This window comes from Rhinopithecus roxellana, chromosome 7 (genome assembly GCF_007565055.1).
Source record: "Rhinopithecus roxellana isolate Shanxi Qingling chromosome 7, ASM756505v1, whole genome shotgun sequence".
Taxonomy (NCBI): domain Eukaryota; kingdom Metazoa; phylum Chordata; class Mammalia; order Primates; family Cercopithecidae; genus Rhinopithecus; species Rhinopithecus roxellana.
In genome coordinates, this window is record NC_044555.1 from 81,165,450 (window position 1) to 81,184,642 (window position 19,193).

The window sequence follows — 19,193 nt, forward strand, 5'->3', positions numbered from 1 at the left end:
TAAGAACTCTCTTAAGATGGAAATTGGATCTGGTTGTTCTTCAGTGTGTTCTCATTGTATTTTAAAGAAATCTGAAATGCCATACTATGGTCTATATCTGATCGAATCTTTCCTTTCTAATGTCATTCTCTCCAGCAACCACTTTGTGTCTGCCATGTTGCTCTCCTCTCAGTTACTGAATACTTTAAGCTCTTTGTGGATTCATGGCCTTCACACATGCTGTTCTCTTTTTTCTGCCCAGAAATCTCTTACCCTCAACTCTTCTTATTCAAGTCTCCATTTTAACGTAATCTCCCTAGCGAGGACTTCCCTTACTCTCCTCATTTTATTTTCTCTCTCTGCATTCCATTTATTTCTTTTCTAGCAAGTACCACATTTTAAAGTTTTATATTTAATTTGCTAAATTATTTTTTTCACTAGAAAGCAATACTTCACAAGGGTAAAGGAAAGAAAAAGAAGAAAGAAGAAAGAAGAAAAAAGAAGAAGAAAGAAAAAGAAAGAAAGAAGAAAGAAAGAAAGAAAGAAAGAAAGAAAGAAAGAAAGAAAGAAAGAAAGAAAGAAAGAAAGAAAGAAAGAAAGAAAGAAAGAAAGAAAGAAAGAAAGAAAGAAAATTATTTAATCTATGTGGAATTCTTTTGACAATTAACTGTGAGATCATGAGCTCTAATCTGGTTACTTTTTATTAAATGGTTAACCAATTGTCCCAGTTGACTTATTCTTCTTTTCCTCAGTTGATGATAATCTTCTTTATCCCCGCTAAGTTTGTATATATACATATATATATGTATATTTGGGTCTAGTTCAGGTAGGTTCTCTTTCTTTTTTTTTTTTTTTTTTTTTTTTTTTTGAGACGGAGTCTCGCTCTGTCGCCCAGGCTGGAGTGCAGTGGCCGGATCTCAGCTCACTGCAAGCTCCGCCTCCTGGGTTCACGCCATTCTCCTGTCTCAGCCTCCCGAGTAGCTGGGACTACAGGTGCCCGCCACCACGCCCGGCTAGTTTTTTGTATTTTTTTAGTAGAGACGGGGTTTCACTGTGTTAGCCAGGATGGTCTCGATCTCCTGACCTCGTGATCCGCCCGTCTCGGCCTCCCAAAGTGCTGGGATTACAGGCTTGAGCCACCGCGCCCGGCCGGTTCTCTTTCTACCACTTACAAGAAAGAGCCTCAATGGGGAAAACCAAGTGTCCGCTTCATTTACTAGCTCAGGAGTCCCAACTAATAGAGTAAGATCTACTCCATAAGGAGCTCATGCCTTCATCTAGTACAGTTCTTATGACTTCCCAATTTCCTCATCTTCCTTCTATCACCTTCCCACTCTCGTGATCTGTTGGGCTTTTCACTGGGGATAAAAATGCATCAGCACAGGCCTAGTCTCTGCACTACCATACACATTCAGGAGACTCACTGCCAGATCCCATTGCCCCTGCATGGGGAGCCATACTTTCTCATTTCTCCTGGAGATGGTAAGGCTTTGAGGAAGAGAAAAGTAGATTTACCATATTGTTTAAAGCAAACTTCTAACTCATTTTTAGAATAGGCTGATGCTCTTCAACAAAATGATGTCTTCTGTATCCAATCCAAAGCACTTTGATTTCTGAATTCTTGATTATTTTAAACAATTCTGATAAGCAGTGGGAAAGATTTGTTTCCATCTCCAGTGCCAAAGGTATCGTGGGAAGGATTAAAACTCTGTAATCATATTTTGACATATACATGAAGTGCTACACAAAGAGAAGACAAGGAACTCTTAGGCAAAATGCCAATGACTCTTTGTAGGGACGGATTTAGAGAGGGCCAAAAAACATTTTTAACTTCTATCAACCATAAAAGTCTGTGGACAGTCTTGAACACCAAGCTGTCTGGCTGACCAAGAATTTTGAACATAGCCAAATTCAGTCTATAGTATTCTTTTTCGAGCAGCCCTTTAATCAGTAGTAATACTCTTGTCTTTCTCACCTTTTATTTATGGGAAGAGTAGTGAGAAAAGAAGAACTAAAGGGGAAGAGAATAAAGATGATGACAGGGACTCACAGTACTAAAATTTAACCAGAGACGCGTTAATTGTGAAACTGGACTTTGATTTCTTCACCTTTTGAGTCAGCATCCTTGACTGAAGTTGGGTTACAGATGTTCCAATTTCTTGGAAAATTAAAACCAGAAAAAGAACAAATTCCCATGTCTTGTATAAATAATCCATCTACAACCTTATAAAGGCAACAGTATAATAAAACCACAAATGGCCCCCAAATAGACTAACACAGAGCCTTCCTATTTGTTAACTTCAATCCATGGGTAATGTGTTCCAAGACTGAGTCAGCAAATCTATTAACCAAAGCTAGAATATTCCTCACAAAGCTTCTAATATTTATTAGTTACATTTGCTATTTACTAAAATATTTTTAAGAGTTCTTGTAGGAAAGTGCATCAAGATGTAACACGGGAAACTCATTGGCAAAGATTTCATAGAGCTCTGAGTACAGATACCTTCATATGATATGATTCTTCAATTTCATGACTAAAATTAATGAAGAGGGACTTTATTATGGTCTAGGGCTCCTTCTATGTGATCATTTGCAGGATGTTCTGACACAGACAGGCAGGGGTGTCTGCTTACACAGGCGTGTGCCTGAAGGTACCCTTTCGATGTAGAAAGAGACACAGTCATGTTGAACCTTCCTTCCATGAAAATGCGCTAAAGCATTCCCTAACTGGAGAGAGAGACACTCAGCAAACTTATGCATCAGGGCTGAATGGTGTGATTAAGGCAGGGGAAATATTCAAATAAAATGGGGCAAAAATTCAGGAAACCTGAGTTTGGGTCTGTTCTTCTTCCACAATGAGCTGTGTGACCTTGGGAAAGACTTTTGCCTAGTTGGGTTTCCGTTTTCTCATTTACAAAGTGGTGGAGTTGGAGAGCTTATCTTTGGTATCCATTGCTGCCTGACATTCTGATTCAAATGAAAGTACCAGAAGAAAATGGAACAGTAAGTGGTGGTTTGATTTGAAAAGCATCTCATTCTCATTCTATCAGGAATTCTAGATTCTTGTTGCCCTAAGAACTTTGTTCATATCCTAATACACCATTATGGCAATGGAAGAGCTGAATGAATGAATTGAAAGTTTCCTGTACAACTATTATATAAATGGGCCAGAGACAGCCCCTGTATATTAGATGAAAATGGCCCCCATGTTGGTTACTTCCTTACACTAGGATAGGACCATTATCCCAAAGCACACTGATGCCAAACTCCAATTTTCACACATCGAATTGCTTTAAATATATTCCAAAATGAACAAAATTTTAGCCTTAGAGCCTACCTACTTCATATACACTGTGAAACTATTCCCAACATCTGCTAGCCAGAAATAAGATAAACTATTACCAACATCTGCTAGCCAGCTATAAGACCTCAAACTGCTAATGTCCTTCAGAGCTCTCTAATCCAGAGAAACCTCACCTTGCTGTTGAGTGATATCACCTAGACATGTAATCCTCCTCTCTGATTTCCCCTACTCCTTCAGGTGTCTTGCCCTATTTCCTTTCTGAGTGGTGGCCTTGTGCCACTGTCTGTGGAAAAACTCCAGCTATGAGGAACTTTCCCTCTTATGCAACCTTGTCTGAGCACTGCCCAAATAAAGTTTGCATGTTACTGCCTCTCATGAAACTGTCTCTTCCTTGATCAACTCCCCAATCCCCAAATATACCACATCAACCCATCTAAATATAGTATTCAAGTAGGTCCTAAAAGTATTGAATATGGCCTCCTGTGTATCCACAAACAAGAGGAAAGGTAGTTCCCTGCTATTCAGCACCAGCTCAGAAAAATTGAAGAATTGACCAAATCTGATGAGAGGCTGGAACACTAGGCAAGGGATCAGTATATATCCCCAATTCAGGTCAGGGATCATTCATGAATTCCTGTGCAAATAGGGAGTGGTCAGATCCTTGGCAAAATCACAGATGGGCCAAGATTTTCCTCTTGAACGCTTCAACATGTATCTCTCCTCCTAAGCCTTTTCAGTCTTTAAAAGTTTCCAAGACAAAACCTTCTCTCAACAAAAAATCTGATTCCTATTGGGTTGTGCCAAACTGGTTAAGGACCTATGTGAGCATGTGATTAAGAGCGCAAACCCTGGAGTCAGACCATCCAGTTAGAATCCCAGTTCTGTCATTTACTATATGTGTAACCCTAGGCAAGGTGCTAATCTCACTATGTTTCAGTTCCCTATCTCATTAGGTTGTTGTGAGAATTCAATTGCACACATTTTACATGCCTCCTCAGAGTCACTCAGCCTCATTGTAGCTCCTCAGCCCTTGGCCTCTTATGGAGACCTGTAGGTGCCATCAATGTTGCAACTGTTGACATTGCCAGATGCCTTGGCCTCTCCTAGCCGACTGTCAAGTTCTGACATTGTCTTGATTGTCCTCTCAGTGGTGGGAGTTCCAGCAGCTCCAGAGTCTGGGCTTGACCCAACTGACCTACTGAGACTCTGGATCCTCTCTTCATGCCCACATTTGGATACAGATCCAAGCCATAGAATGGGACATGTGGCCTATTCAGAGGTTGTCTGCAGGGGCTGGGTGACACAAACCAGAAGGGCAGGGAATTAGCTCCCCATGGGCAAACTGACCAAAGAGGAATGGAAGATGTGGGACAACAGACAAATTCTTGCTCCCTTACAAAGTTCTGAGGTACAGCTTTCTGAACAGGCATCCTACATGGCCAAGCATCTGTCTCACTTCCCTTCTCCTTTACTCCCACTGCCCTGGGATTGCAAATAATACTTGCCTTGGGCTTTGTTTTCCAGAGAACCCAAGTTAAATCAGAATTAAAAGAATTGACACATATAAAGAACTCAGAACTTCACGGTCCAATACAGTTGCCACTCACTGCATGTGGCTACTGGGCACGTGACATGTGGCCAGTCTGCACAGATGTGCTGCAAGTGTAAAATACACACTAGATTTCAAAGACTTGATAACAAAAAGTGCGAGCTATCTCATTATAATTTTATATTGATTACATGTTGCAATGATAATGTTTTGGATATATTGGATTAAATATGCTATTAAAATTAATCTTACCTGTTTTATTTCAGTTTTTAAATGTTTACTGTGAAATTTGAAGTTACATGTTGCTTCCATTATATTTTTATTAGACAGCTCTGACTTAGAACTTAGCACCTCATAAGCCCATAAAAGATGTTGGCCATTTTCATTTCCCATCCCAAGAATTTCTAGAGATTTGCTGTCAGTAAAGACTAATGATAAAAGGGAATGTGGGAGAAGAAAAGATAAGGGAAAAGGAAAGAAATATTTATTAAGTACCCTCTATGTTGCTAGGCACATTAAATACCATACAAAAACCTCAAGGACTGTGTATTATCATCCTCACTTGGCAGACGAGGAAATAAAGGCTCAAAATAATTTTCCCAAGGTCACAGATGTATTAAACAACAGAGCTGAGATTTGAACCCAGGTGTGCTTGACTCTACAGCCTATGCTCCTTTCAATCCCTCATACTGTTAAAGGATGGACTCTAATGGTACAGTTTTAATAACGTGACAGTAAGATTTTCTGTCATATGTTGGACTGTTTAGAATCCTTTAAATCAGCCACACAGGAGGTCACCTACACCAACCAAGTTAAAAGCTGGTGTTAGACACAAATCTCTCTCTCTCTCTCTCTGGCCCTGGGTTCATGGAATTGAATTGGCTGTACACTATATTCCATGGCACAGGGTCATCATACATCCAGGGGCACCCCTCTTGTTTTGTGTTATTTTCCCCCATCATCCCCCATCTCAAGACCATTCCCCATTGGCTCTCAGTTGAGCATATGTAATAGACATCCTTCCAATCTACCCACAGTGTATTTATTTAGATAGATGGGTGTCCTTGAAAAATGAGTAGCACTGTGTGCTAAACTGCTTTCTTTTCTGATTTATTCCTCTTTTTTTTTTTTTCCTGAGAGTTAATAATATAACTGCAAGTGAATATAGCCCATTGCTTCTGGCAGCTACACTATATTCCATCGTATGTAACCACCATATTTCGCTTATTCATTCTCTCAGTGGTGAACACCTATATCAACTCTGACTCCTTTCTATTACTCACAATGCTGGGATGACCACTGCCATATATCTGCTTGGTGAAGTTTTGATGGAATAAATATTAGGAGTGAAATTTCTGGGGCATACCCTGTATGCAGTGTTAGCTTCACTGAGTAATGTCAACTTGTCCTCCACAATGAACACAGTTACACCCACCTGCCAAACATGAAGTTTCCATTTCTTCCCATCCTTGCCAGCACTTCACAGTACCCAACTTTGTATTTTTTCTTAATTTGAAGGGTGTCAAGTGGCAGCATATTATTCAAATTTCTATTTTTCTGCATACTGATGAAAGGAACATTTCTTCATATTCTTATCAGCTTTCCATAGTTGAGTACAGGATTTTCTTAAGATCTGGTGCCTGGAGTCACCACTAACACAAGCATACAACTTTACACAAAGACAGAAATGTCTCCCCCCAGAGAGTGGAGACGGTATGGATACATGGTTTTGTTTCCCCAACTATGTCAATACTCTGGACTGACCAAGTACATCAATTTTCTGCAGATATAACTGCTGTAGGACTTGGAGATTTGCTTGTGCAATCAAATTTCACGGAACCAAAACCGGTATTGTGATAAATGTGTCTTTTATTATCTTTTGGGACTATTTCTAAAGTGAAACGAACGAGAATTGAGGTTGAATGGATTCAAGTTTGGCAGACCTAATGGAGTCACATCCAGTTCAGGGGAGGGAACTCAGGCTACGATGCTCATCAAGAAAAAAGAAAATCCTTATTCTACCCAAGCAAAGCAGGGTTAAAATTGGATAAAGATGCTTTGGCATCTTATTTAGAATGTAATTTTAATTCTAATTTATTTTAATGTGATTTATAAGGACAAGGGGTTTTAGATCAGAACTTTACTTTTGTCTTAGAAGTTTGATGATGGGAGAGGTTTATGTACAAATTTGTGATATTTTAATATTTAGATAAAATGAATGTGCAGCCTAGAAGACAGATATGCCTTGGTGTGAATTTAACAAAAAACTCTCCATATACATTTCAGATCGTTCTGGGGGTAAACTTGATCCCAGAGAACAGAAGTTAGTTTTTATGTGAGGGGGTTCACACTGATAAATTTCTCATCTCTTTCCTTGAGGGGGCAGTCATGGCTAAGCGTCCGACTCTAGTATGTTAATAGAAAAAAACACCAGGGAATGTTTGAAGGAGCCTCCAGACCCCTCCCTAATAGCCCCATGAGGCAATACTGCCAGCTGCTCTCTGCCTTTCTCACTAATCCCTGAGGGGGAGGGGGAGGCAGGAGGTGGGATCCAGCTGGTAAGAGTAATTCAAGGGACTGAGTATGCTCAGCTCACGCCCTTCTGGGCTCTTTTTCTTTCTTTCTCTTTCTCTCTTCTTCTGTCAAGAAGTAAGCCTGCCTCTGAAGAAGATGCCTGTGACTGTGTGTACACCTCTGCCTGGACATGGTTAATGAAGCGGGGGAAGTATTACGAAGCCCAACAGGTCTCAGATAAAAGTCATGTGCTTTTATCTAGATTTTACTGGTAAGAAAGATGATATTTGGATCCCTATCTGGCCAACTCCTCAGTCTCCCTCTCAGTTCGTTCTGAACTTGGAAGGGAAAGAAAGATGTACAGGCATGCCTTGTTTTATCACACTTCCTTTATTGTGCTTTGTAAATATATGTATTTTTTTTTTTTTACAAATTGAAGGTTTGTGGTAACCCTACGTTGAGCAAACCTGTTGGTGTCATTTTTCCAACAGCATGTGCTCACCTCACGTCTCAGTGTCACATTTTGGTAATTCTTGCCACATTTCAAACTTTTTCATTATCACTATATCTATTATCTGTGATCTTTGATGTTACTATCGAAATTGTTTTGACGCACCAGAAACTGCCCACATAAGGTACATCGAACTTAACTGATAAATGTGTGTTCTGACTGCTCCCCCAACTGGCTGTTCCCCGTCTCTCTCCCTCTCCTTGGGTCTCCCTGTTCCGAGACACAACAATATTGAAATGAGACCAATTAACAACCCCACAATGGCCTCGATGTGTTCAGGAGAAAGGAAGAGTCATGTGTCTCTCACTTTAAATAAAAAGCTAGAAATGATTAAGCTTACTGAGGAAAGCATGTCAAAAGCTGAGATAGGCCAAGAGCTAGGCCTCTTGCACCAGTTAGCCAAGTTGGGAATGCAAGGGAAAAGTTTCTGAAGGAAATTAAAAGTGCTACTCCAGCGAACACACAGATGATAAGAAAGCAAAACAGCCTAATTGCTGATATGGAGAAAGTTTGAGTGGTCTGGATGGAAGATCAAACTATCCACAACATTCCCTTAAGCCAAAGCCCAATCCAGAGCAAGACCTTAACTCTCTTCACTTCTGTGAAGGCTGAGAGGGGTGAGGAAACTGCAGAGGAAAAGTTGGAAGCTAGCAGAGGTTGGTTGCTGAGGTTTAAGGAAAGAAGCCAAATCTATAACATAAAAGTACAAGCTAAAGTAGCAAGTGCTGATGGAGAAGCTGCAGTAAGTTATCCAGAAGATCTAGCTAAGATCATTGATGAAGGTGGCTACACTAAACAACAGATTTTCAATGTAGATGAAACAGCCTTATATTGGAAAAAGATTCCATCTATGACTTTCATAGCTAGAGAGGAGAAGTTGATGTTTGTCTTCAAAGCTTCAAAGAACAGGCTGACTCTGTCTCGTTAGGGGTTAATGCAGCTGGTGACTTTAAGTTGAAGCCAATGTTCATTTACCATTGTAAAAATCCTAGGGCCCTTAAGAATTATGCTAAATCTACTCTACTTGTGTTCTAGAAATGTAACAACAAAACCTGAATGAAAGCTATTCTGTGTACAGCATGGTTTGCTGAATATTTAGGTCCATTATTGAGCCCTACTAGTCAGAAAAAAATATTCCTTTAAAAATATTACTGCTCATTGACAATGCATTTGGTCAACCAAGAGCTCTGATGGAGATGTGTGAGATTAATGTTGTCTGATAACACAACATCAATTTAGCAGCCCATGGATCAAGGAGTAATTTCAACTTTCAAGTCTTATTATTTCAGACTTGAAAGTCAAAATTACTCCTTATTATAATTAATCATAATATTATTAACAATTAATATTCAATAATTTAATTATTTTATTAATTATAAGTATAATAATCATAATTATTATAAATTTCATAAGGCTATAGCTGCCGTAGATGGTGATTCCTCTAATGGATCTGGGCAAAGTAAGCTGAAAACCTTCTGGAAAGGATTCACTGCTCTAGATGCCATTAAGAACATTTGTGATTCGTGGGAGGGGATCAAAATATCAACCTTAATAGGAGTTCGGTAGAAGTTGATTCCAACACTAATGGGTGACTTTAAGGGGTTCAAGACTTCAGTGTAGGAAGTCACTGCAAATATGGTGGAAATAGCAAGAGAGCTAGAATTAGAAGTGGAGCCTGAAGATGTGACTGAATTGCTACAAGCTCATGATAAAACTCCAGCAGATGAGGAGATGATTCTTATCAAAAAGCAAAGAAAGTAGTTTCTTGAGAGGGGATCTTCTGGTGAAGATGCTGTGAACATTGTGGAAATGACAATAAAAGTTTTAAAATATCACATAAACTCAGTTGATAAAGCAGTGGCAGGGTTGGAGAGGATTGACTCCAATTTTGAAAGAAGTTCTACTGTGAGTAAAATATAATCAAACAGCATCACATGCTACAGAGAAATCTTTCGTGAAATGAAGAGTCAATCAATGCAGCAAATAACATTGTTGTCTGATTTTAAGAAATTGCCACAGCCACCCCAACCTTCAGCAACCACCACTGTAATCAGTCAGCACCCATCAACACTGAGACAAGATTCTCCATCAGCGGAAACATTAGGACGTGCTGGAGGTTCGGATGATCATTAGCATTTTTCAACAAAAGTATTTTTTAATTAAAGTATGTACTTTTTTAGATATAATGCTATTGCACACTTAACAGACTACAAAATAGTGTAAACATAACTTTTATATGCACTTGGAAGCAAAAAAAAAATGTGTGATTCGCTTTATTGCAATATTCCCTTTATTACAGTGATCTGGAACTGAACCCACAATATCTCTGGGGTATGCCTGTGTTGTCTTTTGGTCTTCTCAACCTCAATTGCCTACATTTGACTTCCATTGAATTCTAGGCCCTCTTCAATAAACTGGTCTGCTTTTGTTGGGCTGACAGACTTTGTCAGTTAAAACCTACGAAAACACTTAATGACAGTCGGCAGAACTCTTGCTCAAAACTTCTTTTGGACTGATGTGTAACAGATGGCCTCAAATTCATATCTGATGCTGGGAAAATCCACCAGCCAAGTCTTGGTAGTTACTTAGAGACACTCAAAGTCTCCCAAGGCAGACAAAAACATAGCTGGGTACTGACTCCTGACAAGCAGAACTGCCACAGCCAGGAGTGGAGGCTGCTGAGGAAAAGAATCTGGCTGGGGGACTCAATTGGCAGAAAACCTAATGAAACAGAGGCAGGGAGCAGTCTACAAGAAATCTGTTTGGTGGACATAGGGTGGAAAGGCCCAAAAATCAATGTTAAAGGAACCAAGATGGTGCGGAAACAGTGTCAGGTTATTTTTCTTCCTCCTTTTCACTGCCCAGCTCTCCCTCTGTCCTGTGTATCCCTTCTTTGTAACTAGAGAATAACACGTGGGGGTGGGAGGTCGGGTGGGGAAGCCAGCATTGTTCTTAGAGCCCAGAGATGAGAAGAAAATTGATCAGAGGCAGGTGACTGAAGGCAGTGGGACAGAAGAGCCTTGTTCTGGACATCAAAATGGTTTCCTTTAAAAAAGGCATTTAAATTTCTCCAATTGCTATTTATAGTTGATCTAGGGTAGAAAAATTATGACCATCATGGTTTCCTTCCATAATATTAAAAACTATCATCTTGAACAATGAGAACACTTGGACACAGGGCAGGGAACATCACACACCAGGGCTGGTCAGGGGATGGGGACCTGGGGGAGGGATAGCATTAGGAGAAATACCCAGTGTAAATGACAAGTTGATGGGTGCAGCAAACCAACATGGTACATGTATACCTATGTAACAAACCTGCACGTTCTGCACATGTACCCTAGAACTTAAAGTAAAATAATAATAATAATAATAATAATAATAATAAAGATAGCAAGGGGGCTTTAAGATTTTACGAAAAAGAGGTAAATTGTCATTGTTTTATTTCTCAACAAACCTGGAGGAGCCAACCTTAATCAGTCCATATTGTATTCTAAACATAACAGCCATATTCTCAATACAAAAGACTCCAAAAGATGGCATCGTGAGAGCATTGTGTTTGTGAAATTCTGTTTTAGTTTTGTTGGCTCGGGGAGGGAGGTAAAAGGTAAAGAATACACACGAGCAACTAGCCGAGGTGAAATGTCATCAGTATATTCAAGATACTTCTAAAAACAAAAGAGAATAAACTTGAAAAGTTTAAAAAACTAAGAGAGAAACACACAAATTACCAGACAAATTTTACATAGGAAAGATAAGAACTTTTCTGATTTTCATACTTAAGAAAATGAATGTGTGTTTTGAAGGCCTTCTTAAAGCATTGGTTTATACCACTGAACACTGTTTCACACCTCTATGCAGAAACACCTCTACCCATACTGTCTCCTTCTGCACCATCTAGACCAGGGGTGGCCAAGATGGATTCCCTGGGCCACACTGGAAGAAGAATTGTCTTGGGCCACACATGAGATACACTAACATTAATGATAGCTGATGAGTTAAAAGAAAAAAAAAAATCACAAACAAAAATCTCACAATGTTTTAAGAAAGTTTACAAATTTGTGTTGGGCCATATTCAAAGCTGTCCTGAGCCATGAGTTGAATAAGACTCATGAGTTATTCAAATAATGAGGTTATTCAAATAACCATAACGAGTTGATCTAGACATCCCACCCTTCTTTGCCAGGTCAGTTTTCTCCTTTAGACTGAGGCCTGCTTTTCTTGGACCTCCAGATTGGGCTGAGCCTCTTCCTCTGCTTTCCCATTAGCCTGCCATGATTCCTAGTGTGCTGACTCACCACAGTATACTCATGCTATCAGTTTGTATGTCTGTCCCTTCAATTGCATCCATCCAGCCCCCTGATTTTTTCACCTTTTCTCCTTCATACCTCTATAGGGTCTTGCATGCAGCTGGCCCTCAGTAAATGTTTGCTGAACTCAACTGAACTATAGTATCAGTTACCTCATTTCATTTTACTAAGCCAAAGGAATACTGAACAGCCCCTGGATCTGCAACGGATGGCAAAAAAAAAATGATTTCCTGTGATTTTTATGACAGAACATGTTATTCCTTTAAGTGTTACTATCAATGATGTAGAGCTCATTTAGTTGAAATGTCTAAATACTTGGCTATCTTGGAGTACCTATACCTGTCCACAGGAGTAGAATTCTTTTTCAAAACAGATTTATTGAGATATAATTGACATACTATAAACTTCTACTGCTTCCAGTAATCAGAATTTTATCTGAACCTGAATTTGCTCAACACATTTGAGTGTGAGCTTGATCAAATTATTCAAAGGCTACATGATCCAAAGGATTTCTGCTTTGGTCAAAATAAAGTACTGTGTTTGCAGCTATCAACAGCATAGTTTTATATATGCTGATACCAGTTTTTTTTTTTTTTTTTTTTTTTTTTGAGACAGAGTTTCACTCTGTCGCCCAGGGCCCAGGCTGGAGTGCAGTGGCGCGATCTCAGTTCACTGCAAGCTCTGCCTCCCGGGTTCACGCCATTCTTCTGCCTCAGCCTCCAGAGTAGCTGGGACTACAGGTGCCCACCACCATGCCTGGCTAACTTTGTTTTTGCATTTTTAGTAGAGACGAGGTTTCACCGCATTAGCCAGGATGGTCTCGATCTCCTGACCTCGTGATCTGCCCGCCTTGGCCTCCCAGAGTGCTGGGATTACAGGCGTGAGCCACCAATTCGGCCGCTGATACCAGTTCTTAAAATACTGACATCCACTTCATTTATATCCACAAGAGCTTAGCTTTTAATGCAACACGCAAGAGTCTCAAGACAGCTCTCTGAAGCTGTCCTGCAGTTTTTTCTGTGGTTAGCAAAAATATGCAATGTGTTCCTGGGAAAAGACATACCATATCCTAAATGGACAAGTCTTGATGGCCATAGACGTGATTACAATAATATACTAACGTGACCACTAGCCTTTATTGAAGTTGACACCTTGGTTTTTTTAATAGCTTTTATTATGCTCTTAGTCTAAATTTCCCTGCTAAGTTACAATCCTGATCACTAGGGCCAACAAAGTATGAATGGCACAGGGTGTTACTTCTGGTTTAAAAGTGCACCTATCCATTCTTCATTCACTGGAAGGAGAGGGCTTGTCGCCACGACTGGAATGTACTTCTTAGGGATTAGGTCAGCAGGGACATCATGAATGAATAAGAACATCTGGCACCCTTTGTACACACCAAGAATGGTATTTCTGGGGTGAGTGGGCTGCCCTGGGCAAGAGCGAGCTTTTGTCCAGCTGATTTGAGCAGTTCCTGGCCACTGTTTATTTGCACATTCCTAACTGCAAATGAAGTGCCAACTATGGCTGCCTACCACAAGACAAGTTCTTTGAAGTTGCTGGGTACATTTCTTTGGTGTCCTCCTATTTACTAAACAAGACTAACAGACCTAATTGTGCCTATTCTCAACAGTGAATCCAAGCCAAGTTTTGCACTTGACTGTGGAATGTTGCTGATCATCTGCTGAGGCTACATGGCCTGTGGCAGGCACATCCCATAGAATAAACTGCTTCATGAAACCTAAGATGAGATGGACTGCATATAGCGTGCTCGGGAGGCCACTGCACCTTAACCTCATGCCCTGCTATTTAAAACTTTGTGAGAGAAGGATGCAAGAATATGCATACAACAAATGCTGGCCTTAGGCAAAATCCAGAAGTAGACAAACTTGGGTTTTTCTCCATCCCCATATTTTGCATCATTTCCTTCCTCTTGCCCTGCCACAACTCCACAAGTATGTGGTTGCCTATGCAGCCTGCATCACGATGCCTAAATAGGTACTGCACTCTTACTATCCAAGTCTTTATACAAGACATTACAAGACGTGATCCCTGCCCAATCTTTCTTTTCTTTCCCTTGCTCCGTCCACATAAGCAGAACTGATTCTCCCTATTCTGGAGTATCATGAGATTTCCACATACTGCTGTTTTCGTGTTTCCTGTGTCACATTATACTACTGCTGTTTGCTGGTTTCTCTCCCAAGCTAGACTGTGAGCATTTTTGAGGACAGTGGTTGTATCTTAATCACATTGTATCTCCAGGGAACTGCATGACGTACACACAGCAGGTGCCTAATAGGAATTAAGGAGAAATGGGACATGTAAATTAAATGCCATCAGCCCCAGAATCTCAAGAGTTATGAAGACAGAATGGCTGTGTGGATCTGGGCAGAAGTTGAAATGCTTGCTGGCCAGGACAGCTGAGAAGGCTGCACCAAAGAGAGGGGATCTGGGTTGGACCTTGGTGCATAGAAGCAAGGAGATGAAGATGGGGAAATCCTCAACCCCTTTTTTCTACAGTATTTTGCAAAAAATATTCTGCTTCCTCTCTTGCCCTGTGTCAAAAAAGAGACCAGGAAGCTCTCTGATTCCTGCGGATATTTCCTTTACTTTCTCCCCCTATCTATCCATTAAAATACAGTTATAGAATGTCTTAAAAGGGGAATTTCACCAGAACTCAATAGGGTGATTTTGAATTTCTTAGGTGGAACTTTTTAAAGCACTTCTCATAGCATTTAATTAAACATGAACCATAAAAACATCAATGGAAATAATCAGTGGAGAATGGAGTTGTTATCAGAAGGAAACATATATTGCACCATCAAAAATCTTGGACTCCTAAAATGATCGAATCATATTGTTTCCAGAAACTGCCTCAAAGAAATAATGGCCATCCACTGTTTTAAAATGTCCATTTAATGTTGAATTTAACAATGAATATTACAGTATTTTTCTTAGCTCTTTTATATTTGTATCCATTTTTCTTATACTGAAAATCTTGATTCCTATGAACATTAACAAATTTACTAATTTGTGTTATTTCATAATACACATTAACTTGTTATGAAATTATAAAACCGACACTAACAACAAAAACTATGGAGTAAAGTTTAAAATATTTTTCGCTGTTCTTTTTGTCTTTAGAATATATCCCACTAAAATGTACAGCCAGGAAATCATGTTTAAAAACCCTTCAAATAAATGTTTTCTCTGTGTGGTTATGTTGCCAGTATCTTTTCACCAATTTTAGCTTCTTCACTTGTTTCTATTTGTTTCTGATTTTAAGACTTGTTTCTTTTTTCTTCTCTGGTTTAACTTGATACTTTAAATATATAAGCATTTCTATCTTTCAAAAGTAAAAATTAAAAGACATATTGAAAGAAGTTTCAGGTCCATCCTTATCCCTGCTACACTCACCCCAAAGGGAACATTTGTTAAATATCCAGTTTTTAAATCTATCACAGAGCGCTCTGATTTATAAATACAATAAATTAAAAGAGAGGTCTTTGGAAGGGAGAATTCCTTCCCGAGCAAAGTGTTGTTTTCCCTTTGCTTGCTCTCTGGGACAGCTGGAGCCTGTTTACTCAAGCTCCGTATGTCAGAAACCCAGTGCCCCTCTCACACTCTCTGCCATTAGGAGAATATCTGTGATTTTTTTTTTTTTAGCTAGATCCATGAACTTGCTGGAATATTTCAAAGGCGAAAAAAGTGTGTGTGTATATGTTACCTGTTTCCACAATATAATAGTTTTTTTTCTTTTTTATGCTACTTCGAAATAATGTTCTCCTGAGCTTGAGAAGAAAAAAGCAGCCTTCTATGGGAAGATCCTAGCTTTCTCCACATCACACAGTGGACAGAAGCAAATGCAGGAATGCAGGTGAGGGAGGAGCTCCTTAAATGTGCCCAATATAATCAAAGAAGTCAAATTTCCCCTGAAAATGTTCTGAGTTTACAAAGATGCAAAAATGTTTTAAGTTTACCTTCCAGTATTCTGATTGCCCAAAACCCACTGCCATTTGCATGTGCTATAAAAGTATTTTCCTAAAAGCCACATAAAATATATTTTTAATCAAGGTAAGGTAGAAGGAATACTGACAAAATTGCATTTTGGCGATAAAGTGTTTCAAATAACATCCAGCCCCTAAAAGTTTCTTGGATGAAAGCAAAACCTGGAAAATGTCCTGGGCAGCTATTTTTCTCCAGTTCTGGTACAGGAAAGATCGTGTGTGTGCAACAGTGGCTTGCTGTAGCCAGGAGACTCCATCAGCTCTCCAAATCACAGGGGATTATTACAGGCTTGATTATAAATTACTTGTCAACCCACAACCAACAGACGCTGATTAGTGGGCAGGTTGCTTGTTGACTAGGAAAGAATTGCCCGAGGGACATGGGGTCTTCCAATGCTTGTAAAGCTAAACTGGCAAGGAAGGGGAGATACCCACAAGAAATGCCTAGAAAGCTGGTAAGTATATCCACTATTCTAGAGCTCAAGCCATGCCCTGAAAAGCCACATGGAAGAAGCTAAAGCAGATAAGAAGACACCTGCCTGTGGACTCCCAAGGGGAACCACAAGCCTCTGAACCTCTGTTCACCATTATTATCACTGCTTGAAGAAACCTGCAAGAACAATTTGGGTCCTGCAAAAGAGTCCACATTTATTTATTTTTATTTTATTTTATTTTATTTTGAGATGGAGTCTCGCTCTGCGGCCCAGGCTGGAGTGCAGTGGCCGGATCTCAGCTCACTGCAAGCTCTGCCTCCCGGGTTTACGCCATTCTCCTGCCTCAGCCTCCCGAGTAGCTGGGACTACAGGCGCCCGCCACCTCGCCCGGCTAGTTTTTTGTATTTTTTAGTAGAGACGGGGTTTCACCATGTTAGACAGGATGGTCTCGATCTCCTGACCTCGGGTAATCCGCCTGCCTCGGCCTCCCAAAGTGCTGGGATTACAGGCTTGAGCCACCGTGCCCGGCCTAGAGTCCACATTTAAAGAAAAAAAAAAAAAAAAGATCAATCTGGTTTTTATTTCCTTACTTCCTAATCCCTTAAATAGCTTATTTTATTTTAACATATAATTTAGCTAATTTTATTGTTCTCTTAACTTTTTAGCAAGCTCATTTTAAGCTTATTTCACTCATTCCTAATCCCTATATTGTCTATCTTCTTACTACTTTACCTTCATTTCTCTTACTCCAGCATCCATGTATATTTTAATGATTTCATTTACTCATATTATGTCTCAGGCATTGTTTCTGGTGCTAAGTGCACAGTGGTACGATCTGAGTGAATTACATGAGAGGTTTAGCAGGCATTTTTGAAAATTAAATTTTTTAAAATTTGGTTATCATCCAACACATGAATATACAGACTGACCATCAGAAGAAAGATTCTTTTGGTTACATTTGCAGGCCACATGAAAACTGCCCAAAGATTTTGTATGGAAGTGAAAAGAGCAACCACTTATACAGGGCTTACTCTGCACCAGTTCTAAGTACTTTACAAGTAATAGCCAACCTAATTCTCCCAGCAACCCTCTGAGCTGGGTCGTTATAATCTTCTCCATTTTACAGATGAGAACACTGAGGCACAGCAATCTTAAGTGACTTCTTCAGAGTGAGTCAGTGGTGAGCTGGTCTTGAACCAAGGCCATCTGGCTCCAGATTGCCTTTCTCTAACCCCAGTGGGGCTGAGGCCTCCTCAAGGTTTGGTTCTGACAACAGACTTGAGAGCAGCAGGAGGCAAGTAGAGACGTGCTTTGGAAAAAGAATTGTGTCCCAAAGAGAGCTGGCAATAAATATTGCTGATTGGTTGTCTGATAAGGATGGAATGGGGTTTGGAGAATTTCATACTTTCATGAAATAAACATGTGATTGTGACCTTCCAAAAGTGACAGGAACTATTCAAACTATCCCATTTTAACCTTTTCTCCCTGTTCAGTCTTCACTTTAGACCGTGCTGTCCTGGCAGAATCTTGTTCTGCTTTGGCTTTCCAAGCATTGAATAAATGCTCAGACACATACAACCTGGGAAACAGGCATACAGCTACCCTTGGTAGTATCAAAAAAACAGTTTTGTTGCTCATAAAAGCAACAGTATCATATACAACTCCCCCCGCCCCATCTTTTTTGTGGATGTCTGGACTGAGGTCCAGAAAAGGCAAATAAGATTTGCCAAAATCCACAGTACCAGATCATTTGACATCTTCTATAGGAGCTTAATCAAATGATTTCTCAAGATGGGTAAACTCCTGTGTCTTGGATCCCATGCCCATTATTCATGTTCGAAAGAGTAGTCCCCAGACCACAGTATCGGCATCACCTGGGAGACCGTTAGAACTGTAGACGCTTAGACCCCACCTCAGATGTGCTGAATCAGAGTACAGTTTATCAAGACCCTCAGGTAATTCACATGAATATTAAAGTTGAAATGATTGCTAATTCCATTTTCTAGATATTTTAGTTGTGGAGATGGAAGTTGTTGATTCTGTATTGGTTGTAAATACATTAATCTCTTGAAATATATATTCTCAGCCTCACCTTGTCATTTAACTTAAGATTATCCTCCTGATGCGAAACAATCTTCAGTTTCTTTTTATGGTAGGTCTAGACCTTTGAAGACCCAGTCATTCCTTGTTGATCAGATATTAAGGCTTCAGATGTGCAAAACGATGTTTCTTATGAGACCCACAAAGAAATGGCCAGTTGCTCCCCATCTTTAAAATGAATCTTACTGGTGTCCTTTCTTGAGTGCAGGTTAATCACCTTTCCCAAATCACAGCAAATCCCTTTAGCTTAGATGGCAGACATAAATCTCAGCCCAGCTCCTGTTCAAGTTACCATAAATTAATCAAAATAATAACTGCCACTTATGTGGTGCTTACAATGTGTCTGGCACTATTCTGAGAGTTTAATGTATAAAAAGTCACTTAATCTTCGCAAAAAAAAAAAAAAAAACACCCTATTTAATAGATGAGACACTGAGGTCCAGAGAAGTTAACTGGCTTGCCCAAAGTCACACAGTTAGTTCATG

The 19,193-nt window shown here is 39.8% G+C and overlaps 1 protein-coding gene across 1 annotated transcript in view; it reads right to left on the minus strand.

The window, feature by feature from the left end:
• Positions 1-19,193, minus strand: part of LOC115898623 (pirin-like) — a 63,181-nt gene that overhangs the window by 593 nt on the left and 43,395 nt on the right. The window lies entirely within an intron of this gene.